General features: G+C 49.3%; 1 long non-coding RNA gene and 1 other non-coding gene across 7 annotated transcripts; one reads left to right on the top strand and one right to left on the bottom strand.

The window, feature by feature from the left end:
• Positions 1 to 116: 116 nt before the first annotated feature.
• On the bottom strand, positions 117 to 25,695 carry LOC137232583 (uncharacterized). Of its 6 annotated transcripts, none has more exons than XR_010947083.1 (7): positions 24,557 to 25,695; positions 13,978 to 14,037; positions 8,767 to 9,333; positions 6,731 to 7,124; positions 5,149 to 5,273; positions 1,318 to 3,468; positions 117 to 634 (listed from the first exon to the last, which is right to left on the bottom strand). It is a non-coding gene; the product is annotated as an uncharacterized lncRNA (long non-coding RNA). The 6 variants fall into 6 exon arrangements; XR_010947082.1 differs by lacking the exon at positions 13,978 to 14,037 and adding an exon at positions 6,410 to 6,495; XR_010947084.1 differs by lacking the exon at positions 13,978 to 14,037 and adding an exon at positions 6,434 to 6,495.
• TRNAC-GCA (transfer RNA cysteine (anticodon GCA)) lies at positions 2,871 to 2,943 on the top strand. The gene has a single exon. It is a non-coding gene; the product is annotated as a tRNA-Cys (tRNA).
• Positions 25,696 to 25,815: the final 120 nt, after the last annotated feature.

Raw genomic sequence — 25,815 nt, 5'->3', positions numbered from 1 at the left:
CCACAACTAAGACCAAATGCAACCAAATAAATTAAGAAAAAAAAAGAGGTGTAATAATAATAGTGGTAGTATAGTTGTAATAGTAATAATAATAACAGAAGCTTCTGCTTCTTAAGTAGTGTTATTCTCATTTAATCATCACAACAACTCCAGCAGGTGTTGTTATTATCCCCATTTTACAGGTAAGGAAACTGAGGCTGAGAGGAGTAGTCATATGCCTAAGGTCACAGAGTGACAGAGACTGGATACTAAGTAAAGACTAAGAAAGGCAATAGTCATGATTAAGAGCAGAGACCTGCAGCTGCCCCTGACTTTATTTCCTTACCTGTAATCTACATTAACAATGTACCTCCTAGGAGTTTCTGACAAATGGGAAGCTAGATGTATAGCACTTAGCATGTACATGTCAGCTGAGAGAGCTGATACTCCTATTATTGTCATGATTATGTGACAATGTGAGTGGACATCAAAGAGGAAGACTGAAAGTTCCAGGTTTAGAAGCCTGCTTTCCAAAGGGAACAGAGGCGAAGATGAAGAACCAGGACTTGCAAAATAAATTTCTGTTCTCCCCAGATGCATCTTTCCCCCAGGGCAGGGTCCTTCTCAGCTGTAATTTTACACCAATGTCCACACCCTGCCAGAAAGAAAGAGAGCAAAATGTAAACGAGAATATTTGCTCTGTCTCCACCCCCTAGAGAAAGAGGAACTGGTTCTCTTCGCAGCTCCCTGGAGAAGTGGGAGGGTTCACGCTCCACTGCCAGCCCCGACTGCAAAGGTCCTGGGACCATGTGAGTGGGGTGCTGGAAGGAAGCCCACTCTGGTGGGGAGAGCGGGGAGGGCTGCTGGGAGATCTGGCCTTCCCCAAAAAAGGTGGCAAAAGGCAGCTGCAGTGTTCCGGGGCCCCACTAGCCAGCCCTGCCCTGAGATTAGGTGAGGCGGCTGCTGGGAGAAGGCACAGATCTTCACCCCACTCACCCACCTCCTAAGGTGGAAATCAAAATGGGCAGAGCAGTGATCACGAAAGCCATTCTTTACTGGATTCACACAATGGGCTACGTGACTGTGGTTTTAGCTCTATTCTCTCCTTTGATCCTACAGCTGTAGTAACTGGCCACTTCCTAGTGCTAGATACTAAGCTAAGCACGTCCGTGAGTTATCTTTTTTAATCGTCTCAAAAACACTGTGAGCTTGGTGCTATTGTTATCAGCCCAATATTACAAGTAGGGAAATTGAGGCTGCAAAAAAAAAAATCAGTTCACTTTCTCAGAGTCCCTTGGGAATGAGGTGTCAGATTCTGGATTCAAACCCTGGTCTCACCAACTCCAGAGGCCAGTTCTGAGTCTCTAAGCTCATCAGGCTCTCAGAGCCCACAGCCCTGACTTCCAGGAGCACAGTTTGTCCAGCGATGGCAAAGGAATGAAGGCAGTGGCCACTATCCGCTGGACATCTGTGTTGTTCATTCAGCAGGTGCGGGAGTCAGGGTCTGCTGAGGACCTTGGCTTCCTCGCTCGAGGCCTTCCCTTCCCAGCCCAAGGTGGAACTCACTGCCCCATACTGCACCCCAGACTTGCTGGAATCACCAAAAAAAAAAGAAAAAAGAAAAATTAGTTTGCAAATGACTGGGCCCTCTTCCCCACACAGTCTGGCCTTGGCTTCTTTGGCAGATTTATGTGTAGGTCTGGTTTGTTTTTTTAAAGTGCAGACAAATGCCACAGGGCACTTTTCAGCTAAAGAAAACCCTGTCTAGCCGCTGCTCACCTGGCAAGCCCAGTCTGTCTTCCAACTGGAACAGAACTGCCCCTTTGTGGATGGCTGGACAGCTGACAAAGCCCTTTTCCATCCTTATCTCATCCACTCCCTCCGCCCCCACTGCTCCGCGGGCCAGGGTTAGTAGTATTACTCTCAGAGCACTCAAGGACAGGGACTGTTTATCCCTAGGGTCTAAGAGAGTGGAGGCACTGAATTGCCGGGAAGGAGGCTCCAGGCCACGTGGTTAGCTAGAGGGTCAGAGCTCAACGTTGTGTCTTCTGACTCTAAAGCCTTCTCTAGGGCTCCTTTTGGATATTCAAGGGTGTTTACTGCACTGTCTGTAACAGCCACATGCCCCTTACTGGTGGGTCCCTCATATGCACTGTAGCCTTGCTCCTCCGTGTGGTCCCGCCAGCAGCTCGGGCAGTACCGGGGGGTGTGCAGAACCTCCGGTACCACCCTGGACCTGCTGAATCCAAAGCTGCAGTTTAACAAGATCCCCAAGGCGATTCCTGTGCTCATGAAAGTTGCCAAGTCCCACATTACAGTACATCCATCTGGTGGACCACCTTGCCACATTTTACAAAAGGATGGGATGGAGCTACATAGGCTGATGTAAAAGGATCTCAGAACTTATTGTTACGTGGGGAAAAAGAAAAGCAAGTTACAGATCAAAATGAATTTGTATGATTCAATTTGTACACACATTAAAAAAAAAAAACACTAGTACACGTTAATATATGCACAGAGTTGATCAGCCAGGCAGCCTATTAGGGTGCTAGTCTAGAAGGGGAACCCCAACAGCACTGAACTAGATCAAAACACAGTGCCAGTTAACTCAGGTTTCCACGCGGGACAGACCTGTGGTAACCAGTGCTCAGAGGGAAATAGCCTCCTCTGGGGGAAACTAGAACATTCCCTTCTTCGGCACTAGGAGCAACTCTAGGCTGTGCCACTGTGCCAGAGTCCAGCTCAGCTAGGCGACGATCCTCTCAGGTCCGTGGTCTGTCAGCTTAATCCTTGGTCAGAGATGTGTGCCTCCCCAAGACCTAGTGATCTGTTAGTGCGTCACCTGAATCTTAGCCCATAATACAGCCCCCAAGAAACTGACTGCTTAGACTTCCCTGGTGGTCCAGTGGTTAAGACTCCGTGCTTGCAATGCAGGGGACACAGGTTCGATCCCTGGTCAGGGAAGTAAGATCCCACGTGCCACGTGGCGCGGCCAAAAAAAAAAGAAACTGACTGCTTGGACGACTGCAATTCCAGGACAATTCCAAGTAAGTTAAAAGGTCAGATTTCATTCTGTGTACGTAATAAATTCTTTGTTTCAAAAAGAAAGAGGAATGATCTATTTTATTAACAGAAAATCAGTTTCTCCACATCCTGCCTAAGTAAATTTTGAACCACTGTTTTTAAAATATCAAGTTGAGGGGATGCCAAATTATAAGCCTGCCCAGGGCACCTCTGTGTCTCAGTCTGGCTCTGTATGTGCATGAAAAAAACAACAACAAAGAAACCTTGGAAGGATTTATAGGAAACAGTTAAGCAGGCCAATCACTAGGAGGTAGAATTATAAGAAGTTTTACTTTTTACCTTAACGACTTTCTTTCTTCCTTAAATGTTCTGAAACATGCACTGTTGGTGGGAATGTAAAAGAGTAAAGCCATTTTGGAGAGCGGTTTCTTCAAAAGTTAAACGTATGATCCAGCCATTCCACTCCTAGGTAATTTACCCAAAGGAAATAAAAGCATGTGTCTATAAAAGGACTTGTACTTGGATGTTTGTACCAGCTTTATTTGTAATTACCCAAAACTGGAAACATCCAAAGGTCCATTTAACAGGTGAATGGATGAACATACTGTGGTGCATCCGTAAAATGAACTAGTCAGTACTCAGCAACAAAAAGTAAGGACCTACTGCCACACACAGCAACACAGACGAATCTCAAAATTATTATGCTCAGTGAAAGAAGCCAGGCAAAAAAAGAATACATACTGTGTGATTTCATTTGTGTAAAACTCTAAAAAATGCAAGCTATTTATAGTGACTGGACAGCAGATCAGTGAGTGTCTGGGGATGTAGGGGGTAAGTGGGGAGGGATGGGAGGGAGAGATTACAAAAAAGTATGAGGAAACTTTGTGGAGTGATGGATATATTCCTCATTTTGATCATAATAATGGTATCATGAATATATATTTGTGTGTGTGTTTATGTATACGTGTGGGTGGGTGTGTAAAAACATCACATTATGCACTTCAAATATGTGCCGTTTACTGTAAGTATATCATGACAAAGAAGAGAAGAGAGAAAAGAAAAGAGGTAGGGAGGGAGGAAGGGAAGGAAGGGAGGGAGGGAGGGAGGGAAGAAGGGAGGAAGGAAGGAAGAAAGGAAAGAAAAAAAACAAGTCTTTTTTAAGTTTATGAGTAGAAAAAAGCAAAGGCACACCCACATTAAAATGTGTGCTTTTTCACTTGTCAATCTCCTGGTCTCCTCTACCTATCATTGCAGAAAATGCATCAAATGTGATCTTTAATTCAGCTCATTTTAAGACTATCTGTTCCTTTCTCTCCCCCATGTCCCCCACCAAGTGAAGCGGAATCCTGCTGAAATGGAATCAGATAAGGTTTCCTCGCTCCACTATGGCCCCCAGCTTCTCCCCATGGAGGTTACAGGCTGCGAGGAATGTGATGGCATGTTTAGTTTGGAGCAGACTTTGGCCAGTAAATACACTCTCAGCTCAGACCAGAATCAGCCCTGATAGAAGATAGGCCCTTCCAAAATAGCTGGAGGTCAGTCCTCTGTCCAAAAGCTCCATGTAGATCTTTAACAGTGAGGAGAGGGGAGGGGAGGGGAAGGCGGTAACCACAGCATTCTCCTCAGTATCACTGGAGCCTAACTGGGAAAGCTCTTGGCTACAGAAACTCACTGAGAAGTAACAAGAGAACAATCAGAACATGGCTGACCAAGCTTAACGAGGTCTCTGAAGGTCCCCCGTTCTCCAAGTGTGAGAGGTTTGCACCTCTGTTGGCCTCAATGGTTGACCAGCCATGTGATCCCAAGTTGGTTAGGACCAGAGGGAGTCCACTGGACCAGATGGCTTTCTAGAATGCAAAACTCTAGTAACAACAATGATAATCATGACATCTGGTGCTGAGCACACATCTATTGCCACGTTTAATCCTTACACAACTCCATGAAGTAGGAACTGAGTCCCAGAGAGGTTAAGCAAGCATCCTGTTAATAGGTCTGACTCCAGGGCGCATGCTCTGGGCCATAGCACCACACTGCCTCCCAGGAAACCATGGGAAGTCCAGGCATGGCAGAGATTCTGGACTCAGACCCAGGTTCAAATTCCCATTCTGCACTGATGAGTTATGCAGGAATAATAATAATACCTACCTCACACTTGCAAAATCACGTGGGTAATGAGGGCGGAGCATAGCAGGTGATCAGGAAGTGGTAGCTGCCATCATTTTCATTATCATCATCATCACCGTCAGTGTCCAGAAGACCATCCAAAGCTGCTTCTCAGTAAAAGAAAAACAAGGACCAGCACTGTAAATAGTAAAGGCTGAGGCTAGGACCGGAACCTAGGCAGTGGCTTGGAACCTGTGATCCAACAACTACAAATTTTAATTGCAGTATTATATTTTCCAGTTCTGGGACTTCCATTTAATTATTTTTTATAGTTTCTAGTTTCCTGCTGAAATTCTTATCTAATTTCTTGAATGCATTAATCACAGTTATTAGAGTCTCACCTCAAGCCTGGGGTTTTATTAAGGAACCGCCACCATGGGTCAGTCCTCACTCCAATTTTCGTTCCCCCAGACCTTGAGACACCAAAGCCCTGCCAGCTTCTCAGCCTCTCAGCTGCCCCAGTCAGTACACTCCTTGAGGAGAAAAGCAACTCCCCAGTTACAACTCCCTTGTCTTTCTCAATCATTTCTAGGTGCTCTCGACAGGAGGGGTGACCTGATACTAGCTCGCCTGCCGTGGTCAGAAGCAGGAGGCACCATCCCTCCCCCCAACCCCATCCTCTTGCTGCTTCTCTGCCAACATGGATAAAGGCTGCAAAATTAAAAAGCAAAAAGAGAAAAATAGGTGATATTGCAGTTTTCAAAGCTGTGTTATTTACTTATTTGGGCGACATTTTTCTCTATTTTATTTCAAGAAATACTACACAATATAGTTCCTGAAGGAAATGAATGATAAAAGCTGCCATTTATTGAGCACTTCAAAAGGTCTTCATTGTTTTAAGCATTTTACATGTATTAACTCAGTCCTCATTAAAAGGCTGAGAGTAGGTTTTGCCATCTCCACTGCCATGGCTGAAGGAGCCAAGGCCCAGAGAGGTGAAGACATTGGCCCAAAAACACACAGCTTTTTTTTTTTTTTAACATCCTTATTGGAGTATAATTGCTTTACATTGTTGTGTTAGTTGCTGCTGTATAACAAAGTGGATCCGCTATACGTATACATATATCCCCATATCTCCTCCCTCTTGCATCTCCCTCACACCCTCCCTATCCCACCCCTCTAGGTGGTCACAGAGCACCGAGCTGATCTCCCTGTGCCATGCAGCTGCTTCCCACTAGCTATCTATTTTACATTTGGTAGTGTATATATGTCCATGCCACTCTCTCACTTCGTCCCAGCTTACCCTTCCCCCTCCCCGAAGACACACAGCTTGTACAGCATAGAGCAGAGACACAGACCCAGGTATGGCCAAACATTCTTCTTTGTGACCTAAGAGCAAGGCATGAGTAATTATAAGGAATTCGAGTATCCGGACTTGAAAGGGCAAGAAAGCCCGAAAAAATTTGCAGACCACCAGAAAGAAAATGGCTAAGGAGGATGAAGCAATGTCTTGGGGCAAGAAAGAGTTCTGAGCTCTGTTTGGTGAGCCCCAGCTTTGAGGACAGGTAACTTTGCCTCAGTGTCTTCATTTGTAAAATGGAAATGATAAAAGCATTCATCTTACCCCGTGCGCTGTTCATTCCAGGACTTTAGCACTCAACCGCCTTTCCCATTTCCCAGCTCCAAGCAGAACCTGAGACCTTCCCTGTTGAGGGAGGTTTGCTTCAGGTAGAGGAAAACTACGATTCAGCCAGTTGCACACCTGCCCTGAGCCAAGCCTCATCCTCCTTTGGAAGGAACCTAGATTCGGATGCCAGGCCCTGCAGGGGGGCGGAGAATGGAGAGGGTGCTTTCCCAGGCCAAATGCAGAATCCCTCCAAGTCTGGATGGTCCTACAGGGCAGCGAGGCCCTTCCCACTCAGAGGGCTCACTCAGTCACAGTCTGTGCACGTTTTCTGAGCACACACCAGTCAGTCAGGACTCGCCTGGTTGCAGGTGACTGAAACCCAGCTGAAAGTCTGAAAGCAAAAAGAGAAATGATTGTCCCTGTAACCAGACAGTCCAAGGGGGTGGTTCAGACGCGTCTGGATCCAGGGGCCTAGGTGACACCTTCAAGATCCACCTCTCTCCCTCAGGGCTCTGCCTTCCCCTCTGCTGGCTTCCTGCTCAGGCAGGCCTCCCCATGTGGTGATGAAGCCGCCCTCCAGCTGCGCCAGGTTCACCTCCTCGGCAGCCCCAACCCGGAGAGAGCTCCTCTTTCCCAGAACTTCCAGCAGAAGTCCAGGGCTGATGCTAGTTGGCTCCGCTGAGCCTGACCCGCTCTCACAGTCTGAGGGACGTGGGCCACCCCATGCGCAGCCCTGGACTGTACGTTCACCCCGCCTGGGGGGTGCAGGCAGCCACCTCACTGTTGATATGGGGAGGCATCGAGGACAGATTTACTGAGCCCCGTCTCTGCCAGACACTGTTCCAAGTCCTGTAGATGTATTTAAATCTCACAGAACTCTGTGAGTTAAATGCCATCAGGTGGGGTGGGAGGGGCCGTATAGGAGTGGGGAAGTGGGAGGTACAAACTATCTGCTGTAAGAGCGGCTCAGAGATGTATCGTACAACACGAGGAATACAGCCAATATTTTGTAGTAACTGTAAATGGAAAGTAGACTTTAAAATTAGTAGAAAGGGCTTCCGTGGTGGCGCCGTGGTTAAGAATCCGCCTTCCAATGCAGGGGACGCGGGTTCAGTCCCTGGTCCAGGGAGATCCCACACGCCGCAAAGCAACTAAGCCTGTACGCCACAACTACTGTGCCTGTGCCCTACAGCCCACGCACCGCAACTACTGAGCCCACGTGCCACAACTACTGAAGCCCACGTGCCTAGAGCTCATGCTCCGCAACAAGAGAAGCCACCCCAATGAGAAGCCCACGCACCGCAACGAAGAGTAGCCCCCGCTCACCGCAACCAGAGAAAGCCCAAGTGCAGCAACAAAGACCCAACACAGCCAAAAATAAAATAAATAAAATAAATAAATAAAATTAAAAAATAAAATTTGTATAAAAATAGAGACTTCCCTGGTGGTCCAGTGTTAAAGAATCCACCTTCCAATGCAGGGGACGCAGGTTCGATCCCTGGTCAGGGAACTAAGATCCCACATGCTGCGGGGCAACTAAACCCACGTGCCACAACTACAGAGTTTGCAGCCTCAACGAGAGAGCCCATGTGCCACAAACTACAGAGCCCACGTGCCACAACTAGAGAAGAGAAAACCTGCACACCACAACTAGAGAGAAGCCCAAGTGCCACAACTAAAGAAAAAGCCCGAGCGCCACAACGAAGGGACTGCGCACCACAGTAAAAGATCCCGCATGCCTCAACGACCCGATGCAGCCAAAAAAAATTGTATAAAAAATTTTTTAATAAAGATAAAGAAAATAGGAACATACACACAAAAAATACCATCAGGCAGGTGGGGAAACTGAGGCACAGAGAGGCCAAGTTACCCCAAATTGCACAGTTGGGAGACAGCAAGGCATGGCCTCACACGCAAGCACCTACGGAGCCCGCCCTCCTAACCATTGCACCACACGGCTTCTACCATTTCTCCCTCAAGCTCTGGCCACACGGAATCATTTCAGTTCCTCAAATGATTAAGCTTTCTCTCACCTCCTGGCCTTTGCACTCGCTCCTCTTCTGTTCAGCACCCGCCCTTTCCCTTTCCTCCCAGCCTAGGCTGAAGCAAGCTGGCACTCAGGAAGTCTTCCCTGACCCTTCAGACCAGACGGGCCCTTCTGTGTGCTCCCAGCCCCAGGCACCCCCTGCGATGGGTTGCAATTGCCCGTTGCTTGATGATGTGCCCACCAGGTGTCAGCTGTTCTCGGGAACCATGCTACATCGGAGCAGTTGGTAGGGGACGGGCTGGCTCAGTAGTTGCATTAGTTTCCTGTGGCTACTGTGACAAATCACCATAAATGTAGTGGCTTAAATCAACACAAGTGTATTCTCTTTCAGTTCTGGAGGCCACAAGTCCAAAGTCAGTTTCACTGGGCTAAGGTCAAAGTGATGACAGGGCTGGTTCCTTCTGTAGGCTCCAGGGAAGAATCTGTTTCCTTGCCTTTTTCAGCTTCCAGAGGCCACCTGCATCTCTTGGCTTCCATCTTCAAAGGGAGCAGTGTAGCATTTTCAAATGTCTTCCTCTCTGTTCCTCTGGTTTGTCATCACATTGTCTTCTGTCTGAAAGACACAGGTGGAGGATACCCTCTTATAAGGACTGTTGTGATTACATCGAGCCCATGTGGATAATCCAGGATCATCTCTCTATCTCAAGATCCTTCACTTAATCACATCTGCAAAATCTCTTTTGCCATAGAAGGTAACAGTCACAGGGTCCGGATGTGGACTTCTTGAGGGGTTACTGTCCGTCTACCATGGGGGTGAAGTGTGAGGACTCCCAGCCTGGAAGCCTGCTCTTGAACCCATGTGGTTCAACCTCTAACTTGCTGTGACCAAGTGATTTAACCTCCCTGTGCCCCAGAGGGCAGAGGGCAGGAGGTGACTGAGTAGAGTCGTTTGAGGAACCGAAAGCAACTCAGGCTGGCTGCAGGACAGGGTCACGGGAGGAGCCTCTTGGCTTCAAGCCCCAGCTCTGAGTCAGTTTCTGCATCTGTGAAATGGAGATGATAACGGTCCCTACCTCATAGCCCTGGCTGTCGGCGGATTAAATGAATCAAGACATGTGAAGTGTTGAGCGCCGTGCTTTGGCACAAAAACACTCGATAAAGGTTGGAAATTAGATGTTGTCTTAGTTTGGGTTTCCTTGCAAGCAAACCCAATTCTAGGATTCAAATGCAAGACATTTATCTGGGAAGTGACCCCACGAAGCACTAGCAGGGGAGGTGAGAGGTGAGACAGGCAAGGAAGGAAGCCCATAAAGGGTGCGTTAATGAGGGGCTGCTCCTGGGACGAGGAAAGGGGAGGAGCTGGGGGCTTTACCATCAGTTATTGGTGGAGGGCTACTGGGGGAGGGGGTGCTGTTCGTCCGAGGCCCTTTTGGACTAAGATGTACAGGCAGAGTGTGGACTTACGATGACTAAATAAGTTAGTTTATGAAAAGCACTCACCCAGTGAGCAGGTGACCAGAAAGTCATCAGGCAGAAGGGCTTGGCTGCCAGCAGCTGGAAGTAACTGGTGTAAGCTGAAGGGGGTCTGGGTGTGTGCTGAGCGTGTGCTATAGTCGTACCAGAGACCATCCCGCCCGGGGGGGCCTGGACTCTGGGGACTACACACACAGTGGCATCCCCCGAAGAGTGTGGCTCCCCCTGTCTTGGAAAGGGGCAGGGCCAGAACTGAGGCCCGCGCCTCTGGGCCCCTCAGAGCAGGTGGGAGAGGCTCTTACGCAATGTCATGTACTTTCTCCAGGACAGGCTGAAGTGGAAATGTTAGCAGATCCCCACAGGTACCTGACAGACCAGCTCGGCAGCCCAGGGCCCCAGAGGCCGAAAGGAAGGTGGTGTCTGTGGTCAAAGTCCTGATGGGGGACGGAATGACAGGCATGTGCCTGTGCAGTGAAACAGTGAGGTGTGAAGGGCCCAGGGGTGAGGGGTCCATCGGTAAAGGCAGGGAGGAAGATGACCTTTTAAAGAACAGAGGCCATGAGGCTGTGTGGATTTGGGTGAAGGGCAGGGCTGTTGTGGCTTTCTGAGATATTTCAGGCATGAATAATGCTCAGATTGCTGGGGTGGACACGGAAAGAAAAGTGGGGAGTAGTCCTGAAAGATGGAGAAAGGCCAGCTACTCTGCAGTCACTGCAACTTGGGGCCTCAAAGGCACTTCCCCGCAGCAGTGAGGGATGAAGGCTGTTCCAATTTCAGGGCCCCAGCAGGTACCTCATGGCAAGGCCTGAAGCCCAAGGAACAAGGCTGGTTTGTACATCAGGCCAGAGCTCTGGGACGCTGCAACCCAACATCTTCCCAGTCCTCTCTCTGCTCTAAACCCTCGAGAAGTCCAGCTGACAGAATGTGGCCCGCTGCTCAGAACGTGGGATTCGGGACAGGCCTTGACCTCATTTGAGGTTCCAAAAATAGACCTTTTTTTTTTTTGAGGTACTACTCTAATCCTGGGGCCCCCTGGCTCCATGATCTGTAGATATGAACTTATCTATCTTCTGAGAGACAGAAGAGGAAAATTCAGTGTTACCTGCTAGTCTCCTTGATCCAGGAGAGTCTGTGGTCAAGGACCAGACAGCCTGGGCTCTGATTCCAGCTCTGCCATTCACCAGCTGTGTGACCTTGGGCAAGTTACCTGACCTCTCTGAGCCTCCACTAACTTCCTCTTAGTACATGTGTTGATCATAATCATACCGACCTGGTAGAATTGTAATGACTAAACAAGTTAGTTCATGTAAGACACTCAGCACAGTGCCAAGCACATAGGAAGCCACTAACTTCTCTAGTTAGTGTGTATTATCTCATTAATTCTGATAGCAACTCAAGCTGTGCTCACCCAGTGCCTGTATGTCCCCCTCAGAGCAAATCATCTTGCTGTGGTGGATTATAACTTCCTGCTAACTTTTCAGATCCTTCCACAGAAGTTCCTGGAGCCAGGAACTCTGCGTTGTTTACTGCTTTTCCCAGCACAGCACACAAGTGCTCTAAAGATGTTGATTTTGAAAGTATCCCTGCTTTACAGACCAGGACGCTATGGGCAGAGGGTTTCAGGGACATATTCATGGTTCCCTAGTAATGGGGTCATCCAATATACAGTCTCCAGCCCATGCCATTCTGCCAATCTGCAATTCTTGAGCACATTTTGTATGTCAGGCCTTGGACTGGGCACCAGGGAGAGACACAGAAAAGAAGGTAAACCGCAGCCCCGTCCTTCAGCATCCTTATCTTTAAAAGGGAGATCATACACTTTTCAAAAAAAAGATATCCAAATGGCCAATAGGTACATGAAAAGATGCTCACCATCACTAATCATCAGAGAAATGCAAATCAAAACCACAATGAGATATCACCTCACACCTATTAGAATGGCTATCGTCAAAGAGATGACAAGTATTGGCAAAGATGTGGAGAAAAGGGAACTCTGGTGCACTGTTGGTGGGAAGGTAAACTGGTGCAGCCACTCTGGAGAAAAGTATGGAGTCTCGTCAAAAAATTAAAATAAGAACTACCATATGATCCAGCAATCCCACTTCTGGGTATATGTCCTGAAGAAATGCAATCACTCTCTAGGAGAGATATCTGTACCCACATGTTCACTGCAGCATTATTCACAGTAGTCAAGACATGGAAACAATCTAAGTGCCATCAGTGGATGACTGGATTAAGATATTATTCAGCCATAAAACAAAAGGAAATCCTGCCTTTTGCAACAATATGGATGGACCTTGAAGGCATTATAATAAGTGAAATAAGGCAGACAGAGACAAATACTGTATGTTCTCACTTGCATGTGGAATGTAAAAAGCTGAACTCATTGAAATAGAAAGTAGATTGGTGGTTGCTAGGGCTGGAGAGTGAGGGAAATGGGGAGATGTTGGTCAAAGGGGACACGTTTCCAGCCTTATGGTGAGTAAGTTCTGGGGACCTAATGCACAGCATGGTGGCTGTAATTAACAATACTGTATTAGATACTTGAAAGTTAAGAGAGTAGATCTTAAATGTTATAACCACAAGAAAGTGGTAATTATGTGAGAGGATGGGGGTGTTAACTGACCTTCCTGTAGTAATCCTTCATTACACTGGACACCTTAAACTTACATGTTGTATGTCAATAATATCTCAATGAAGCTAGAAAAAATGGAGATCATACTATCTCCATCAAACGGCTCCTGTGGGCTGAAGTGAAGTTCTGACTGCTAAGAGCCTGGCACAGGGTCCAGACTGAGGCAAGGGCTTGGTTACTGGGTGCTAGTACCGGTCTGTGGGCCTTTTCTTGTTCCTTCATCTGAAATTTCCCTTTTCTCCCTTCAGGCCTCCCAAGCCTGACTAGCACCCACTGAGCCAAGTTGTCACCTCCTCCACGAAGCAGCTCTGCCCCACAGGCCGGCTTAGTTCCTTCTTCTGTGATTTTTTTTTTTTTTTTTTTTTGGCTGCACCACGCAGCAGGCAGGATCCTAGTTCTCCGACCAGGGATCGAACCAGTGCCCCCTGCAGCGGAAGTGCGGAGTCCCAACAACTGGAACCCCAGGGAAGTCCCCTGTGATCCTAAAATGCCCAAGATTTTGATGCACTCCCCAAACTGGGTTAGTTCTGGACCAGACTGTACACTCTACGAGAAGGGGCCTGGGTCCATCTCAGCCATAGCTGTATCCCTGTATCTGGCAAACGATCAGCCACATAATAAATGCTGAGTGAATAAAGGAAACAAACGAGTAGGAAGGAGAATGGATGAATGGATGGATGGATGAATGATAGATAGATGGATGGGTGGATGGGTGGATGGATGGGAGAATGGATAAATGATTGAATGGGTAAATGGATGAATGAATGAATGAATGAATGAACAGGCGCCAGGCTGAAAGGCAGCACTTCATCCTGCAGGCTGTGGATATTGCTGGGCTGTGGGGCATCCACACATGTGTGGCCTGGAGCCTGACAGTTCAGGCCTGAGGAATCTACATCCCGTCCCCACCCTGGGTGGGGTGTTTGCTCTACTCTTATTTCCACAAGGCAATTAACTGCAACCACCCTCCATCCAGGCAGACAGATTCTAGAAACTCAAACAGCCCTTCCCTCCCTGACTAGGAAAAGAGTGACAAGGTCTTGCCATCCACCAGTGGCTGGCTTCGGGATCCTCGAGTTGGCATTCCCCCAAAGCTCACAGCCCCATCTTTTTATTTTCCTTTTATATAGAGCAAAACATTATACTCACTAGCCTTCTGTTTTATCTCAGGCATTTGGTCTCCTGTGACCTCTTCTGAAATTTATCCTCCTGAAAGATAGCGTTCACCAATAGAAATCAGATGTACTCTGCGCTTGATTTTATTTTCATTTGACCTATTACCTTTTCATGAGAACAGATACTATTTACCTGTGTAACTGCTGGTAGCTGTGGCCAGGCCCTTGCTCTGCAGTAACGTAATATATTTAATCATCCATCATGTCAGACAACTTGTGTGCTTTACAAGGTCTCATTATGCTTGGGTGTAGAATAGTGTGGCCAGCGTGCTACCTTTGTGTAAAAAGGGTGGAGCAAAGTACGTATATTTACCTGTCTGCATATAAAATACCTCTGGAATGATTCGTGAGGAAATGGTAACATTGTTCCTTTCAGGGATAGAGATGGGGAGAAAATTTTTGCCTTGGATCCTTTGGTATCTTTTGCACTTTAAACCAGGATTTTTTAAAAAAAGATAATTAAATTAACATGAAAAATATCAAGGTTTCCTGCCCTGTCCCGCTTGAGGGTGGTTTAGACTTACAGACTCACTTCCAAAGAGTAGAGTTTGGAAAGTGAAAAAAATAGTAACTTCACAGTAGAGAAGCCTGACAGACACCACCTTAACCACAAGCTCAAGGTGAATCTCACCAGCGGCGTCATGTCAGTGCCATGGACTCCTGATAGGATGTGATGAGAAGGGCACTTCACTTCTGTGGTGTTTTCTCTAAAAGCTTATAACCCAGGTCTACTGGGGAGAAAACCACACAGACTGGTGGGCATTGGACAGGAGACCTGCCATTCCTCCTCAAGACCATCCATGTCTTTTTTTGGCCGTGCAGCTTGCGGGATCTCAGTTCCCCAACCAGGGATTGAACCCGGGCCCTCAGCAGTGGAAGCGTGGAGTCCTAACCACTGGACCACCAGGGAAGTCCCAAGACTGTCCATGTCTTGAAAAACAGGGAGAAACTGTCACAGACTAAAGGGGAGCCATGATAAGTAAATGCCATGTGCTTCCCTGGATTGAGTCTTGGAACAGAGGAAAGAGGAAAGAGGACATTAGTGGAAAACTCCAGGTGAAACCCAAATCAAGTCTGGAGTTTAGTTAATAGCTGAGTGCCAGCGTCCGTTTCTTGGCTGTGACAAATTCACACGGTAATAAAACGTTAATAATGGGGAACTGGATGAAGGAACTCTCCACATTATCATTACACCTTTTCTGTAAATCTAAAATGATTCCAAAATTAAAAGTTCACTTAAAAAAATAAAGATTTCTCAAGTTTTAATGAGGAGTAAAACAAAACAAATAGCCCTACTATACCCTTTTGGAATAGGAGCTTGGGTCCCCTTTTTCCTTCTTCGGTCTGTGGTTGCAGGAGCACTGCGTGTTATGAGTCGGAAGGATGGGGCCATTTCCCACATTTCCATCAGCACTTCTGCTGATGGAGGTCTGATTCAGGCCTGGTGTTTGTCTGGGGTTGGCTGAGGCTGTTTCAACACGAGCAATTGCGGTTACCATATAAATAAAATTAATTCCCTTGGTGTTGAGGTTTGCATTTGTTCATTCACCTTAGATGGTGTCCAGATGTTTTCTCCGGGGGAAATGGCTTCAGGCTGAGGGGGTCTGGAGCCTATTGTTTTGGTGCCACATATGCTACTGGCCAGCAAGATGCCAGCTCTCGAGTGCAGAGTTTCTGAATCTCAGTTTGCCTAACCATAAAATGAGATGATAAGTTCTCTCTCGTAAAGAACATATGAAAGCACTTTGCAAAAGGTATGATCAGTTCGAATATAAGACCTCAAACTTTTCTACTGGGGGAATAAACGCAGCCTGGAAAGTGAGCAGTTGAGAGTTGAGGGTGGGCTGGGTATAGCCCAGAGCAGCCGTCTTCGAAATATGATTTTCTTTTGGTGGGGGTGGTGGTGGTGGTGGAATCTCAGATTTTAGCTTTATTTTTACTTATTTATTTTTTAAAATAAATTCATTGGTTTAGTTCTGGCTGCATTGGGTCTTTGTTGCTGCGCCTGGGCTTCTCATTGCGGTGTCTTCTCTTGTTGCGGAGCACGGGCTCTAGGCGCGCAGTGTTTGGGAGTTGTGGCTCACTGGCTTCAGTAGTTGTGGCTCGCAGGCTTCAGAGTGCAGGCTCAGTAGTTGTGGTGCATGGGCTTAGTTGCTCTGTGGCATTTGGGATCTTCCCGGACCAGGGCTCGAACCTGTGTCCCCTGCATTGGCAGGCAGATTCTTAACCACAGTGTCACCAGGGAAGCCCCTGATTTTAGCTTTGAAATTCATGAAACTTGACGTTCTAGTCCATGCAGGGCACACACTAAAGGCCAGGGTCAGCTCCATGGGCGTGCTGCCCTTGCAGTCGACAGGGTTGTGTGCTTGGAAGGGCCAGGCACTTAATTTAATACTCTGCTGTCACCATCTTGAAATTCTCCATACTCTCTGAACCCTACATTTTCATTTTACACCAGGCCCTGCCAAACGATGTAGCCTGTCCTGCTAATGGCACTCGGTGTACATGTGCGAAGGCTACAGGCCAACTGGGATTTTGAGGGCAAGGAGAGGAGTGGCTGGAGTTGCAGAGGAGAGGAGATGTGAAGCTGTGGTCTCAGGAAAACAGCTCCTAGAGAAGGAGCTACAATGGGAGGTAGGATTTTCAGGAAGTCTTGCTCTACTAGGAAACTTGCCTTTTAAATTCCTAAGAAACCTCCAATAAATTCTTCGTTGCTGATGGTGGGTTGGATTTGTTTTTGGAGGGAGTCCTGTGTCAGGACTGGGTTCCACTCCATCTCCTGCGCCAGGGAGGAAGGCAGGGAGCATGCGCTGGGTGTGCCCTGGGTGCCAGCTGCCATGTTGGGTGTGTTCACGCCGAGAGAACAAACCCAGAAAGCAGGGCTGAGGCGCCCTGGCCATTCTCCTTGATCCCTGTTCTAGTCTGAGTCTGAGCAGGGCATCTGTTATGTCCTTGCGTCTCCAGTGCTGGGATTTTGAGGGGCAGGGACAGTAGGGCTTTTGAGGCTGCCCTGGGCCTCAGCCTTTTGCTTTGTGCTGGAACTCCACTTGGAGGCTGGCCAGCCCCCTCCCCTGCCTCTGACTTTATCCCCAGCCACGCCTCTTGCTGTGGCCCCACCTGTGCCCTGCCTGGCCCCTCCTCCACACCTTTGCTCCCACCTGAAACCACAGCCCTCCTAATGCTCCACTCCAAGTCCTACCTGGTCCTCGGGGCCAAGGCTACATCTGGACCCTATCTCTAAACACTCACAGCACCCGGACAATAGTACAGTCAGTGTTTGCTGGGCCACTGCCTCAAGGTCTATTTGTTTATGAGGGTTGATGAGTTGGGTGTCCAGCCCCCTGCAGTTCCCATAAAAGTGCAGCTTAGTAAATGGCTAAGTGTGTGGGCTCTGGAGTCAGAGACCTGAGTTCAAATCCTGTCTCTACCAGTGTGATCTTGGGCACCTTACCCAGACTTCCTGAGCCTCACTGTGCCCACCTAGAAGGTGAGAATGGTGTCATGGGTTTGTTGAGAGAATGTATAAACGAGAGGACAATTAACTGTGGCTGTTGAAGTTATTATTATGACTGGGGATGGATGAGGACGACTCTGGACAGACTCAAATAATATAGACAATAATGGCCAGACATAGTGTGTTCCAGGCAGTGTTCTAAGTGCTTTATGTAGGAGTTATTTAATTCTTATGATAACCTGGAAAGCTGGTATTATTTCCCCCATTTTACAGAGGGGGAAACTGAGATCCACAGAAGTGGTTATTAAGTGGTTGGCCCAACATTACAGTAACAGGTGGAGCTGGGATTTGAATCCAGACAGTCTGGCTACAAAGCCTGTACCCTCACCCACTGGCTCTGCTAGCCCTCAGACAGCACCATGCTGCTCCCTGTCTCCAGAGCCTGCGCTGGGCCGCTACCTGCCTCTCCCGACTCTTCTGGAGCTGGGTGCCCCCACTGCCAAAGGAAGGAACCCTTGGTCTTTAAATACTTTAGCTTTCCGGGTAGCTAATATTTACTGAGCAAAAAGAATGCCCCAGGAACTATGCAAAAGATTAAAATATCTCATTTAATCCTCAAGGCAACCCTAGGAATTAGGTATCATTGTTATCTCCATTTCATAGATGGGAACTGAGCTCAGATAGCTTAGATAGCAAGGCAGAGTGGGGACTTGAATTGAGGTTTGTGCTACTCTCCTTCCCAAATGGAAGCAGACAGTGGGTCCTTGGGGCCCTTCTCCTGTCTGGAAGCCCACCCACAAGCCACAGCAGCAGACTCTGGGAGGCTGGAAGAGGGATGGCCCACCCCCTCCCTGGCTCCAAGAATGTGATGAGGTCAGGGCGCGCTGGTCCCATGCCAGCTCCTGTTACCACCACCCCTACCCACCACTCCCCTACCCACTCCTCCCACTCCACCCTCAGGCTAGAAGAGGCGAGCTCGGCCCGGGGTTCTGCGTTTCCTGGAAGGCAGGATGAGGAGGGAGCAGCTTAAAAATCCATATAATGGCCACAGATGATTTCAGTGCAAGCTGGGTACTTTAAGTGACAGTAGGAGCAGAATGGAGGGGCTTGGCCCATAGGACAGTCCAGGAGGGCTTCACAGAGGTGGTAACAAACCCATAAACCTCTTCCAGGGCTTCAACCAGGATCTAACGGCGCAGCTGCCTTCCAGAGACAGCAGGAGGCAGATTTCGCAGGGAGGTGGTGCCCTTGCCCACAGTCTGCTTTGCCCCTTCCTGGCTGGCCCAGCTGGCACTTCAGGTCAGACCTTGGCCCCAGCCTCTCTCCTGAGCCTGAGTCAGGGGAACACAAAGCCTGGAGCCTCCCGGAGTGCAGACACCCAGCCCAGCTGCTGAGTGTTCTCTGGGCAAGGACAGCCACCAAGTCTCAGATCCTGACAGAGAGGGTGTCTGCTGAGACCACTGGCTCCTCCTTAGCTGGCCTGGATCCAGGACTGGTCCATTCATGCTGCCTGATTACTTGTGTAGCACTGAGTTCAAGCCCTAGATCTGTCATTCACAAGCATGATGTCAGCTCACCCTGCTGAGCCTCAGTTTCCTCTTTTCTAGAATGGGGGTGTTAATAGTACTGACTCTGCAGTATTTCTGGGAGGATTCGGAGACAAGGCCTGCGGACTTGTCTGGGCTGTGAAGCTCCCATCACTCACATGTCTGTACACTGACAGGCTGGGCCAGCCGGGGAGGGACTATCTCTACGCATTGGATGTACACAAATGTTTCAGTCTATGAGACAACTTATGAAAGTTCAGTGACTAGTATTTAATGCTGACCTACTATTATAAAGTATTCTATATTTATATGACTTCAGAGACTCTTCTGCACTAGGACACCCTCCCTCCAGTGTCCAACAACCAGTGCTAGCCCCAGGGCGTGGGGCAGATTTGCGTATTTATTTGTCTGTTCCGTAGGCTTAGATGTCCAGGATCCAGTTTAAAGTTTTAGGATGCCTTCCATACATCACTTTTTTTTTTGAATTTTTATTTATTTATTTTTGGCTGCGTTGGGTCTTTATTGCTGCACGCGGGCTTTCTCTAGTTGCGGTGAGCGGGGCTACTCTTTGTTGCGGTGCGCGGGCTTCTCATTGCAGTGGCTTCTCTTGTTGTGGCGCATGGGCTCTAGGCATGCGGGCTTCAGTAGTTGTGGTGCACAGGCTTAGCTGCTCCACGGCATGTGGGATCTTCCCGGACCAGGGCTCGAACCTGTGTCTCCTGCATTGGCAGGCGGATTCTTAACCACTGCGCCACCAGGGAAGCCAATACATAACTTTTTGAAATGAAAATATTTCATTTAAAAAAAAAAAAAGTGCCTGACAGCTAGTGAGCACTCAGGAATGGGAGCTGGTTGATGGGACCAGGTACTGTGCTGGGCGGGGTGGGCGATGCCTCAGGGTACAGAGAGTGGACTCTCAAGTGCCTGGGAGGAGCCGGACAGTGTACCTCTTCTGAGCCTCGGTTGAGGCCTCTGCAGAATGGGGATAAGAGATTCATGATTCAGTCACATAAACATGCATACAGCAGGGACTTAATAAGTGTTAGATTTTGTGATGATCTCATTCAGCTTTGGCCACGTTATCTCCATTTTTCAGAAAGGAAAAAGCACAGAGAGGTGGAGGAGCTGTCCCAGGTCATACAGTGGGAAGCCTGACAAAGGGCCCTCAGGCTGCACCGTCAGCTTCCCCAGGGCTCAGATGAGGAATCAGTGGGTGCGGACCACAACGCTCAGGCTGGGACAACTGCCTCAGGTGCTGTAATCAGCCAACAGCTATACGCAGGGCTCCTGACTCCCTGTCTAGCATGTCCGCTGAATCAGTCTTCCTCTGAATGGCCACCCTGCCCTGAGCAGTGCTTGCCAGCCCTGCTTTCATTCAGTACCTTTGGGGAAGCTTACACCCAGATTCCTCATGGGAGGAGGGACAGTGATGTTAGCTGCGTGTCTATCACATTATTCTTTTCAGTTTCATAACCCTGAAAGCATGTATCAGATGTCATTAGCCCCATTTTATATGAGTAATCCAAGCCCAGAAAGCTTAAGAAATCTGCCTGAGGTCACACAGCTTGGACATAGCAGGATCAGGATTCTAACTGACCGATGGGGCTGGAGCAGTAGGAAAGACAATACTAAGCATGGGGACCTGGGCGTAAAGAAGCTCCCAGAAGAGGTCTGAAGGCATGGCTGGCCCACAGACCCTCCTCAGAAGCAGATCCTGGCCTGGTTATGTCAGCTAGAAGAGGAAAAACAAGGCAAGAAGGAACAGGAAACTCTGTTCAGGGTTACTGAGTGTGCTCCCATATCCGCTTGTCCCTCACCACTGCCCAACTTTCAACTGGCAGCACCTGCTTTCTCTGAGTTGCTAGGGGCCACCCTGTGTCACACAGCAGGCCTGACATGCCCTGGAACTAACACCTGCTCCATCCCAGTGTCCTCAAGGGCACTGACGGCAGATGCCTAAATACTCCAGCTCCCTGGTTCCTGAGTCGCCTGTTCCATACCATTTGCCAGTGTTCCCCTGTAGGGCTGTAACCAGACCACACTCAGGTCTGCTCACCCAACATGCAGCAAACAAAGGACCCGAACTCCCTGATGGCTTTCAGGGAAGGGTTTTTAAAGACAACGTTCGGGGTGAGGGCTGCAGGGTGTGTGATCAGCTCACAGACTTTCTTCTATTTGGTGGTGAGGTAACAGGTGATGCTTCAGGAATCCCAATCGTCAAGCTTCTGGTTCCAACCTGTCTGGGGTCTGAGTGCTTGTGCTCAGCATGTAGTCACCATCCTCCACCTGCGAGGGGGGGTCTTAGTTTCTGCAGAACAACTCAGATACGTGTCAGATTGCTATGTGTAGCCCCTGAGGAGGAACTAGGACTCTGTTTTATCACTGAGCTATCATTTAAGCTAGCATTACTTTTCTTTTTTTTTTTTTAACATTTATTTGGCTGCATCAGGTTTTTGTTGCGGCACGTGGGCTTCTCTCTAGTTGTGGCGTGTGGGTTTTCACTCTCTAGTTGTGTCATGTGGACTCTGTAGTTTGTGGCGCGTGGGCTCTAGTTGACGTGCCCGAGCTCAGTAGTTGTGGCGCACAGGCTTAGTTGCTCCGTGGCATGTGGGATCTTAGTCCCCCAACCAGGGATCGAACCCGCATCCCCTGCATTGGAAGGTGGATTCTTAACCACTGGACCACCAGGGAAGTCCCTAGCATTACTTTTGTTGATTGACTGTTTTTCCTTTGTTCCTCTATTCCCTCACTTCCCTAATTTTAACTTCTTGTGCCTGCCATTTGGAACTCAGGGAAGGTCTAGAGACTAAAGCTTTCTCTATAAACAAGAAACAGGGGACATGGTGGGGCTTTTGTATCTGGAAGGCCCTGCAGAGTCCTACTTGGTCTCAGTCCCCCCTTTTCTTTGATATGCCTCAATTCTGAGGAGAATGGGGGCAGGACAAAAAAAGAGAATAAAGTTTTGGATAGAGAGGTTAATCATAAACTCGGCAGAGGAACTCCGTTTTAGGGGGACTCAGTTTCAGGACTAAGCCCCACAGTGATAACCTGCTCTTTAACACATTCAGCATCAACGTCTTCTCCCCGTCCGCTTCCCAGCTTCCCGAGGTCCTCACCTCAAGATCTCCTTTGGGATCATTTAAGTCAGTAGTTCTCAACCAGGGGCAATTCCCCCAGGGACATTCGGCAAGGTCAGGAGGCGTTTTTGATTGTCCAAGTGACAGATGGGAAAGATGCTACTGATTCTAGCAGGTAGAGATGCTGCTAAACATCCTAGAGTGCACAGAACAGTCTCCAGCAACAAAGAATTATCTGGCCTCAAATCTCAATAGTGGGACTTCCCTGGCTGCCCAGTGGTTAAGACTCCATGCTCCCAACATGCTCCCGATGCAGGAGGCACGGGTTTGATCTGTGGTCGGGGAACTAAGTTCCCGCATGCCACACAGTGAGGCAATAAAAAATAAAAAAGTCAGTGGTACTGAGGTTGAACATCTCTGACTTAACTAAGACACTCAGTGGCCCCTCCCTGTTGATAACCCTCTAGCATCCTTGGCCAGACAGGCATGGCCCGGAAGAGCCCCGGTGTGGAAAGGGTAGATGGGTGGGCAGCTAGCCGCTGGGGTCGCCTGGCTTTTGCCTGCCTCCATCTCCCCTTCTACCTCCCACCCACTCTGTATGGTTCTGCTGCTGTTGTGGCCCCACAGGAAGACCCAGGGTGAGGATGGGCATGGGAGACAAGGCTTGGCCAATCATAAAACCCCAGCCCAGACCACTGGGATGTTGTTCAGGGAGGCACGTGACTCCAGCTAAGCCAGTCAAAATTTGCTCTGGGACTTTTCCGCCAGAGACTCTCCTTCCACCAGGGCCAGAGAGCTGGCAGGACATGAGCCTGAGGCGTCCAGCACGCAAGCAGAGCTCAACGTCAAACCTGACTAAGAAATGCTGAGGGGCAGAGGCCTGACACATAGACAGTGACACAGATCAGAACCTTCCCTTTTTTGGAATTGCTTTTCTGTCTTGACTAATAGGGCCTTGTCTCTCCCACTGGGCTGGGAATTTCCTGTTCTTTTATCTCATCTCCAAGCACCCCGCCTCCTCCCACTTCTAAGAGTCTGGAAGACAGGCCTGCCCCACAGCAGAGTCACCCAACTGCTCATTTATGACCTAGGGCTGCTCACCTCCCCGTCTAGCTTGTGGCAAACACCTGAGCCAGTCTCTCACCACATCACACAGACGAACAGACTGGGCTGGGGAAGAACCCTGTCCACCTTGCTAGGAAGGACCCCCCGGGGCAGATGTCCTCTGTGGCTCCTTTGAGGACTGGATGTAAGCTATGGATGTCTCCCGGGGGTTCACAAAACTCCTGATGCCCATTCCCTGCCCGACCTATTTTGGTTTTTCAAGAGAGCTGTCTCTGAATTTTGGACCCAGCTTGAATCCCGAATCTGCGGCCTCCTGGCTGCATAAATCTGAGCAATTCACTTCCTCTCTCTGAACCTCAGTTTCCTCATCTGCAAAACGTGGAGAGTGGAAACACCAACCGCCCAGGGGTTTTATTGGAGTAAAGATTAAAGGAAACAGTACAGGCAAAGCCCTTAGTCTAGTGTCTGGCACTTAGCAAATAGTCAACACCTTGGGGGAATAATAATATTCTGGAAATATTTTCTGCTTGAAAAATAGAGGAGACGCCCTGGGCCACCCCTCCCATGCTAAGCTAGCAGGGCAAGGACTCCTCCGTCTGTGGCCAGCTGTCAGGAGGTGGGTGTGGAGGCCGGACCCTCTCCCACCAGGGAAGGGCCTGGCGTTCGCACCCACCTCCCACCCCCGTGGACCCGACACACCCAGACCCCCACCCTTGTGAGTCAGCCCCACTCCTTAAGGCGCAGCAAAACCCACAGGTCACTTCCTGGCCACCCCCAACAAAGGCCTAGAACCCGCAGTCCAGGAACTGGCCCCTTATCGCTCCTCAGGCCTGATAAGAAGGGCAGGAGGGTCTGAGTCAGCCAGGAGTAGCCGTTTCACAGCTCTCGCTTGGCCTACGGACTGTTCCCAGCCCCACCTGGGAGCTCAGAGCCCCTCCACTTCCCCTTCTCTTCATGCTGCCCCGAGGGTCTGCCATTCAGCCCTTCGGCATAATTTCCAGAAGGAACCAGCCCAAAACTCTGGTAGGAGCAGCAGGGCACTCAGTGGAGTACTCCCTGGAGTTTATCAGATAAGCATGCACTTCTGGGGCCCAGGGAATGGGACAGGGGACGGGAACAGGGTGAAGAAGGAGGATAAAGGTGAAGGGAGGGGGGCGGGGCCACGCCCTCCCACTGGAGCACGCCTCTGGGAGGGGCTCAGGCTGCAGCCTCCTCAGTGGCCCCCCAGCCTCCCACCTGGCTCCACTCTGATCCAACTATCCTCCACCCAGCAGCTAGAACCACCCTCTTTTAAGCCACATCTGCTTGTCCCACCCCTGCTGTAGCTCCCACTGCCCTTTGGGGAGAGGCCAGGTTTTCTTCCGACTGCCAAGGCCTCGTTCTTGTCATGCTCCAGATGGAGCTACTCACAGTTTCTGGAAAGGAACTTGTCGTGCTTCTGGCTCTTGGCTGCTGGCACTCAGAGGAAGTGGGTATCATAGCTTTCTGGGTGAGTGGGTAGAGGTTTGAGGGAAGGCTTCCTAGAGGAGGTGGCACTTGAGCCATCCTGGCATTCTGACGAGAATGATGGAGGCACAGGAGAGGGACACAGGCAATTACCAAACAAGCTGACAACACCAATTCATTCAGCTTCCACCTGAGCAAGCAGCCTGGACTCCTTCCAGGAAGTGGCTTCTAGTGGAAGGAGCAGGAAACTCAGCACTTAGCAGCTCTGTGACCTTAGGCAAGTGTCTCTCTATCTCTGATCTCATGTGAGGCCACCTGTCAGGACTGCCAGGAGAGAGGAAAGCCTGCAAAGTATATAAATGCCCAGTAGGTGCTTAAGCCATTCGATCTGTGAGGGGGTTTTCTCTGGGTTGCGTCTCTGGTCCAAGTCAAGGGAAAGGGCCAGGCTTAGGGGGAAATGAGGCCAGCCTAACCCAGATTTTCCAATTGTTCCTGACCGCGTGTTTGCTCCTTGGGGCTGGAGGGAGGAAATTCCCTGCACAAAGACAGGAAGGCAGAGGTGCTCTGTGGCAAAGGCAAAGCTTACAGTGGCGCCTGGTACGATGGGAGAGCCCACAGCACCAAGAGAGCCAGGCAAGGGAGTCACAGCAGAGGCTCCAACACCCTGGCACCTCTCACCATCTAAGCACGTCAACTCAGGATGTCACGGGGGGGGACCGAGGCCCGGACAGACTGTGGACCTGCCCTAGGTCACATAAAGACCACGGCCTCCAATTCTGCTCCCCCTCCACTTGTTTTCAAGTTCACAGCCATTGACTGAGGACATTCTGTACAGTTAACGAGAAGGTGGTAATCCCACACCAACTGTGGTTTTAAAAGAATTCATTATACACACACACACACACATATATATGTATATATACTTTTTTTTTTCTTTTTGCGGTACACGGGCCTCTCACTGTCGTGGCCTCTCCCGTTGCGGAGCACAGGCTCCGGACATGCAGGCTCAGCGGCCATGGCTCACAGGCCCAGCCGCTCCGCGGCATGTGGGATCTTCCCAGACCGGGGAACGAACCCGTGTCCCCTGCATCGGCAGGCGGACTCTCAACCACTGCGCCACCAGGGAAGCCCTATACACATTTTAAACAGCTTTAGCAAAGAGTAATTTATATGGCATACAGTTCACCCACAGGAAGAATACTGTTTGATGAGTGAATTTATAC

The sequence above is a fragment of the Pseudorca crassidens genome, chromosome 10, assembly GCF_039906515.1.
Source record: "Pseudorca crassidens isolate mPseCra1 chromosome 10, mPseCra1.hap1, whole genome shotgun sequence".
Taxonomy (NCBI): Eukaryota; Metazoa; Chordata; class Mammalia; order Artiodactyla; family Delphinidae; genus Pseudorca; species Pseudorca crassidens.
Note: the sequence above shows the minus strand (reverse complement) of the source record. Positions and strands in the feature narration are given on the sequence as shown.